At 45.1% G+C, this 8,068-nt stretch overlaps 1 long non-coding RNA gene across 1 annotated transcript; it reads right to left on the bottom strand.

Annotated features, from left to right (window-relative positions):
- Window positions 1-7,241: 7,241 nt before the first annotated feature.
- Window positions 7,242-7,652, bottom strand: LOC125536310. The gene is made up of 3 exons (XR_007294985.1): window positions 7,612-7,652; window positions 7,393-7,518; window positions 7,242-7,308 (listed from the first exon to the last, which is right to left on the bottom strand). It is a non-coding gene; the product is annotated as an uncharacterized LOC125536310 (long non-coding RNA).
- Between the last annotated feature and the right edge of the window lie 416 nt (window positions 7,653-8,068).

Raw genomic sequence — 8,068 nt, 5'->3', positions numbered from 1 at the left:
ACCCAGGAGTATAGGGCTCAGGAGCCCAACATCCCAAATAATGCGCCTACCATGAAGCCAAAAACCAAGCCTGCAACTGGAAACGCAAAGAAGTCGACGACAGCCGCATTGTCAGAAGATTTGATGGAGCTTCTAATGAAGCGGTGCATGGACTTCATACACACCCAGATGAGGCAAATCCCTGATCAAGTTGCTGAGGTATCCCACCCAAACTTTATAGTTTACAGTATGTTTGCTGTTTTAAACCACGCTACCATCACTAAGTTTATATTTCTATTGCAGAGGTTGTTGGAGAAGTTGAACAAAGCAGGTGTAATGTACAAGCCGGCTGCTGCCGTGCCATCCGTGGAGAATGAACCGGGCGAAGTGGATTCGTTCGAGAATGGTCCATATGAAAAGAAGGAATTCGTGTACAAGGAAGACATGGACAGTGATGGACAACCGATCATTGACATGACGCAGCCTGATATAGTGCTTCCCGACCATAAAACCGTTCCTGAGGTACTATGTATTTATCTTTTTGTCTATAATTTTCTCGTTTAATTTTTTTACATCCAGAAATGTTCACACGATTTAGTTTGCCAAACAGAAAACCCCATCGAAGATGAATGGACACAAGGAAGCTTCACCTGTTAAGCGTAATGATGTATGTGGGGGTACACCGGAAAACCCTTGGGTGGTTGGTACTTCTACTCTAGCACCTTCATCGGACATAGACATTTGTCCATCTTCTGTCAGCAAGTTCATGGCTAAGGCGAATGGAAAAAAGGGTGTAACAATCGATAAGGATGAGGAGGTTATGTCCGGTAAGCGGAAGCGGACCGTTCCCAACAAATTTGAATCCCCCTACGCACTTGACAAGCCCGGCAGGCGTACCAACCGTGGTCAGAGAACCTCTGGTACTAGTACTGCTACTAGAGATATCATAACTAACATTCTTAATTTTTTTTATTTACTACCAATGCATATGATCACCATTCTTGACGTTCATATTATTTCATGCAGCTCTATTTTCAAACAATAATGTGCCGGAGGTTGTGGCAGATAAGTTGACGCCGGAAATAATTGATGCAACTATTTCATTTGTCGAGTTAGCTGCTAGCACTGAGAAGAACAAGAACAAAAAAATTTACTACAGTGAAGGGTGTGGCATAACTCTGACTTCCGAAAAGATTCTACCGGTACTAGCTCATAGATGGCTGTCGGACGATGTAAGTACTACTTGCATGTCCTGTTTTTAAAATGCTCAATAATCTATGTCTCAACTTTCAACATGTAATGCGCTGATATTCTATGCAGGTTATTGATGCTTATATGGGACATTTGGAGCTGCGTGTTGGTCATGATCGTTACCTCTGTCCAGCGTGGAGGTCCAAATTCCTTGTAGATCGTGCTATCGCACATGACGATCCATTGCCATCGAGCTGCAACATGGATAGTGCTCTGACCAAAGCTGGAGCAGTTAATAGAGTTACGAAAGAGTATACTGTGCGTGATAAGGTACGTAATGTTTGTGATTCATCACTACATGATAGTTCATCAAGTATTTCTTTTGATCCGTAATGGTTTTTTGCACTGTAGACGTATATCGCGTTGAATATCGACAATAGCCACTGGATGACCGTGGTCATGCACATGATCAAGAAAGAATTCCAAGTTCTCGATTCGCTCTATCCTCTGGACCTGACTGAAAGGACTGTTAAAGCACTGGTAATGTAACCAACATTTGTACCATTGCTCTTACATATTGTTTATGATTGTTCTTTAACACTATCCTCTTTATAGCGAATGGCTATAGCAAACGATATGCGTCAGGCAAATCTTATTACACCAGGGAAATATCCGGACGTAAGTAAGTGGCCTATCAACGAGTATGACATACCCCAGCAAGAGGATGGGTGAGTTAATAGGACATCATGCACAATCAAACAACAACACACATGTTTGTATTGCCCACCGCTAATGTTTGCATATGTACCAGGAACTCTTGTGGCCTTTTTGTCACAGAATGTCTAGAACATTGGGACGGGGACCGAATCACCCGCCAATTTACACAGGTATGCTGTTATTTTCGTTTGTAGACTAGCTACTATGGTGGTGTAGCAACTTCGGTTCATGTAACCTTTATGTCATTTTTTGCAGGCCACCGTTGACGCAAGGAGAAGACGTTTCGTCGCAGAGTTGATTATGTCACCTTCAAACTCGATGGAGTGTGTGAAGAACAAAATTCATGAAATCGCAAGGAAAAGGCGCCTGAAGAATTCATGCGGCATGCAAGATTGAAGTTTTAGTGGTTTGGATTTAGTCCGGTCGAAGGTTTCGACGGCATGATTATCTTAGGGGTTCTATAATTTTTATGTAATAAACAGGGCACATGCATGTGTATGTGTCTATCAGACAATTCGCTCGTACAAGACAATTCGGTCATAAAATTTGCTTGGAGAAGACAATTTGGTCGTACCAATAAAGTTTTGGCTTCACTTATCAATTGTTCTTGCTTAATATTTTTCTCGTTCTCCAATTTTTTATAATTGTATTTTTCACGGCTTCACTTATCAAGTGTTCTTGCTTAATATTTTTCTCCTTCTCCAATTTTTTATAATAGTCTATTTTTCTCTTCAACTGCTCTCGTAAGTTTCATATTAAAATTTCACAATCTTAACTTTTTTTAAACTCTACCAAGCTTAGCATTCTGCCTTAGCTATCTGCATGTCATCATCTTGCATAATCTCCTAGTAATTCCCCATCATCACATTATTATGAAAAGTAGTCATGGTAGATACGTAAATATATCGAGCCAAAATGTAATATTACACTCATCAAAATTAGTCATGTCAGCTCGTTGGCTCTATCGCGTGTTATCAGGCATCATGTTTTTCTAGTTTGTTTTACAAACCCGTCGTTTTTTTATTATATGTATAATTAACTTTTTCTGTGCTCACCATAATGCCAGGCACGGCCCATCTAACCATGTGAGGGGCCCCACAGGTGGGCTATCTTCCCGACAGCGCTACACCAGCCCATTTTGCCAGGTTCATATCGATCTTTCCCCTTTTCTCATTTCCCTTTCCAAATCCCTAGCCCTCCCTCTCTATTTGCGCCTCCAAATCTCGACGGCGAAAGCATGACAGCGAGCTGGGCGTCGGGCGGCGGCTGTGGCGAGAAAAGCGGTGGCGACCGCAAGTTAGGTCGAACCCTGGGTCCTGCAAGCAGGTGGGCCGGATTCAGTGGCACAGGAGGCAGCGGCGGCGGATCTAGTGGAACAGGGGACGGGGGTTTCGTGGGCGGCGGCGGGCCGGGAGAACCCACGGCTAGGGTTTCTTCAGTCCTACACTTTGGTGGCAAAAAGGTAAGTTCTTTACCGTTGTTCTTTACATCCCAGCATTATCTCCCATAATTCATCACCTGTGGCCATGACAAGCTCCATCTATGTGGTCATCAGGAAACTCCTAGTGGCCGTGTCTGCATAGATGCAGACAATTTTGGCAGCGCACTCGGGGGATGTGTGTTTGAGGTTAGTCTACTGAGCATGATATTCAAACTAGTACTGCTATTGCGGTCAAGCTGCAAAAAAGTTCTGTGTTTAACGCTTGCAGCGACAAGTTCAGTTATAAAATGACTTGAATTGCTCATGATTTATTTAGAATGATATCACTTCTGAGTATGTTGAATGGGTTTATGGGGAGTGGGATAGCAAAGAAAAGTCAGTCATTAAGTATCTTGCCATGAAGAACAAGAAACTGGAGACTAAGATTACAGAATATGAAGCTGAAATTAAAAGGAATGAGAAAGAAAAGAGGGCAATGGTTAAGATGCACAAGGAGATATTGCTCTATAGGGATAGGATTTTAGGATAACAGCATACCTAACTTAATATAATCAGCAACTTCCTCCTCCTTCAGCAAATGTGCCCATCTTCACTTCTTCAGAAATTTGAGGCGGCGTGAGCGGCGCACCACACACGGAGAAGCCTTCTTCTTGACCACCGTTCTGTTGGACAGCTGCGCCACCTGATCCTGAGCCACCTCCTCTTCTTCCACCTTCACTATGCCAGGGAGGAGGGGAAGGAGCTCGACGTCGATGGGCATTGTCTTGCCACCCTCGACGGCGACCGGCGCTACCATCTACACAGCGTCCTCCTCGCCCTCCTCATGGTCCAACGGCAGCACTGGCTTCGACACATGGCGGACCTGGTAGTCCGGGCTGACGGGCGCAGGGACAGCGAGCTCGACGTCGACGTGGTCCGCCTTCGACGCGACGTGTGCTGAATCTGGCCACAACGTCATGGTGGTGGAGCGGTACATCCACCACCTTGCACGCTGAACAGGGGAGTCGCTCAGCGTGGCCTCTCGCATTGCCCACACGAGTAGGACAGCCGGCGGGACGCCGCGGCCGTAGGGGAAGGCGCGCTTCCTCTCGGCGTCGGTGAGGACTTTGACGAGGCCACGCGCGTGGTTGAGCAACATCTCCGTGCTGGGGAACCAGCCGCACACCTCCGTCAACTGCGCGCGCCACCCCTCGTCATCGCCGGCGAGGTCCATCATCGCTCTCTGCCAGCCGAGGCTTCTCTCCATGAAGGCGGCTGCAGCGGTCGCCGGCGAGGGTATTCTCGATCTGCTGTAGGTGGGGATAAGAGGGGAGTTCGAACCGGCACCCGTGGGAGGTGGGTGAGTGTGTGGTAGGGAGGAGAGTGGTACAGTTACTTATTTAATGGCATCTAGGACGTGGGCAGGGGAAATGTACAATAATATTCTTTCTACCTCCCGCCCCGGTCATTACACAGCCCCGGTCATTACACAGTAAAGAATTTTTTTGATTTTTGTTTACAGGGAAACATCTTACTTTATTTAAACAAAGACTAGGATCTCGTCTGCTAATACACTAAGGATACAATCACGGGGCCAAAGCCTCCAAACCAAAGAAACACAAGCGCCTACAGCTACCTTAGCCGAAGTATGAGCCGGCCGATTAACACAGTAAATAATTGAAGCAAGTGTTCTACTCTTGTTCCTTCTCCACTTTTCTGCACCTGATAGAAGACAAGCTAAGTTAATGAATGATACAAACTTTAATAATCCACAATGCATACGAACACTTACTTCTGATTTTGTTTGCATTTCTTGCTACGTCTAGTGTGTCCTACCAATTTGCAAGCGCCGCACCGGGTTTTCAACTCATCAAAAGAGAGTGGTCTACCATTTTTCGACACAGGGCGGCTCTCATCTGCCTTTGTTGCACCTTTGCTTGACACTTTCATAGGATCTTTAACCTCAATCATGTTGCCTTCACCATCGTCCACATATTCAACTGCACACTTACTGATGTCATTTGTTTGCTTCAACACATTTTTCTGTAGCAGATCATACTCATGACTCTTAGCTATCACAGCCTTCAAACTCTCCTGTAACTAATCCCACAAAGCAGGGTGTTTGCATGCCGCATGCATAGCTTCAGACGCTAACACACTGACCTGGCTATATTTCATTCTTTTCCCGGCCCCAGTCCAACCAAATCCCAACAGATCGCTTGTGCGCCTCGCGGGCAGTCCCAACCTTGCTTCTTTCGTGAACCGAATAAGAACTAAACACTTTGGTATTTTAGATATGTTCAAGTGCTTCAGTACATGGAATATGTGCTTGCAAGGTAGACCCTTTCGAATCATTCTTCTGCAGCTGCACCTTATAGTTTCTGTGGAATTTACTGGTGTATACTCCACCCAAAAACGGCGCTTCCAGTTATTCTTCCAGGCCACGATGTACTGCTGTGATCCGTCTCCCAGCTTAATTTCTACAATCTCCATGCAGTCAATTTTTCTAAGATCATCTTGCAACATATAGAAGTTTGCTGGAGTGAAGACGTGAGAAGCAGCTATCTCAAGTTCCCTCGAGCTAGTAACTGGCACCGGTAAACTCTGTGAGGCCGTGCAGTCATCTCGCGCCTCGTTTTCACGGATACGCACACCGGCGTTCTCATAGTGCAAAATCATATCCACCAGGGTCATTTCACCGTCTAGGTGGAGGTGAAGGCATGAGTTCAGGCTTTCACTCTGCTGGTTGCTTTTCATGCCAAGCCAAAACCCCTCAGTTAGATATGCCGCGGCCCACAGTCTCCTCTTCTTATACATCCGCCTCAACCATGTTACAGTTTTTTCCGACTGCCATCTTTTGGAAAATGCGTGCCATCTCTCCTCAAACGTTGCCGTGGACGTGCTGTAGTACAGAAGAGTTCGGAACTCCTTCAAGGACTTGTGACTGAGGTGAATCTTCATATTTTTTCTCTATGTGCCGCGTACATATACGGTGCCACACGTCTGGCAAGACTTCGCAAATTGCCTTGATCATCGCAGCGTCGGCGTCTGTGATAACACTCTTAGGCATCTTTTGACACATGGACCTCAAAAAAGTCTGCAGAAGCCACACGTATGTCTCCTCGGTCTCGTCCGAAACTATGGCACAACCAAAAACAGTGGTCTCCCGGTGATTGTTAAGACCAACAAAAGGTATGAATGGCATACCATAGCGGTTCATCTTGTACGTGCTGTCAAATACAAGCACGTCGCCGAAGTCCTCATAGTCATGACGAGACTGGGAGTTGCACCAGAAGATCCTATTCAAATGTCCTGCCTTATCTAGCCTGTACTCGAAAAAGAAGCTAGGATCCCTCTGTTTCCTACTGCCATGATGCCTATGGCTGTGGCAGCATCACCTTTTGAAAGCAGCTTCCTCTTCTCCTTGGCGCAAAGGTTGTATATTTCACGCCTGGTAAAACCAACACCGTCGTACCATACATGTTTGCTGATGAAGCAATCCATCATGTCGTGAATTCTAATCCCTGCAGCTCCCATGGACATTATCTCATGCTTCTGATACTCTTTGATTTTTTGTGGGACCAAAGAAAAGGTACCTCGTCCGGTCCTGCCAACATATGGCTATGCTTGTCCTCAAAACTTTTAGCATACCAAACCCCACGCTTTTGATCAAGCTTGACGGTCAGGTGCGCTTCGCAAAAGCAGCGTGTCTCGGCTCTGAGCCTACGGCTGTGTCCTTCCTCGGTTAGCAACTTGCTGTCACGTTTCCCTTGTCTTGAACAAACAAACCGCCTATAACGCATATGACGTGACTCTGTTTTGCTATACCTGACCTTATTCTTTCTAATGCTGAAACCATTATCTCTAGCATAGCTGTTGTAGAAATCATATGCAGCATCGTGAGACGTAAAGGTCATTTCCATTATCTTCATGAACATATCCCTCTTATCATCTGCACTGACAGTATCTTGGACATTCTTTGCCCCATCATCTTGTGTCACCTACACAATCAAACCACAGCCATGAAAACAGATTTCTAAGGTTTAACATTACTTATTTCCATAGAACATTGATTACACACATACCTCACTCATGATGACCGACGACTCGGACTCCCCAGAACCAGGTGCATCTAATGATTCGTCGTTAAGGCCTGTCTCCGCGTCGGATTCACCGTAATAGTCGTACGCATTATGACATTCGGAAATGAACTGAAAAATACAACACAAATACATAATTACTTATCATATAATATTCCTGAAGAAATTCAATTTGCATGCCAACAAAATTTTTCACTTACGTACCTGACTAATGTAATCTTCATTCGAGAGCTCCTAGTTGTTTTCCTGATCATCATCAAGCTCATCGATCTATAAATTTTCAATACAAAGATTTAATGTTGTCGGATGCTACCAAAAAATTACAACATGAAAATGCCACTCACATTAAGATCGTCCCATTCGTTCCCATTCTCTGACCGATCTTCACGATCTGAATTTTCATCATCTGACTAATCTTCTATCCAGTCTTTCATCAGTTCTCCAAACTCCATGTCTACCATGATATCAGTTAACTCCTCGTCCGCCATTTCCTACAACCAATATTATGTATCATCACATGTGCAAACATTATCAATGATGAAATATAAAACACATAGCACACGATCACGATTGTTATGTAAACAACCGCAACCGAGACCGTTCAGATCTGCCCAACTTAGTAAGGAAGATGGCCACGGCACCCGTCGCGATCACTTTCAAT

Source organism: Triticum urartu, chromosome 1 (genome assembly GCF_003073215.2).
Source record: "Triticum urartu cultivar G1812 chromosome 1, Tu2.1, whole genome shotgun sequence".
NCBI classification, from domain to species: Eukaryota; Viridiplantae; Streptophyta; class Magnoliopsida; order Poales; family Poaceae; genus Triticum; species Triticum urartu.
Note: the sequence above shows the minus strand (reverse complement) of the source record. Positions and strands in the feature narration are given on the sequence as shown.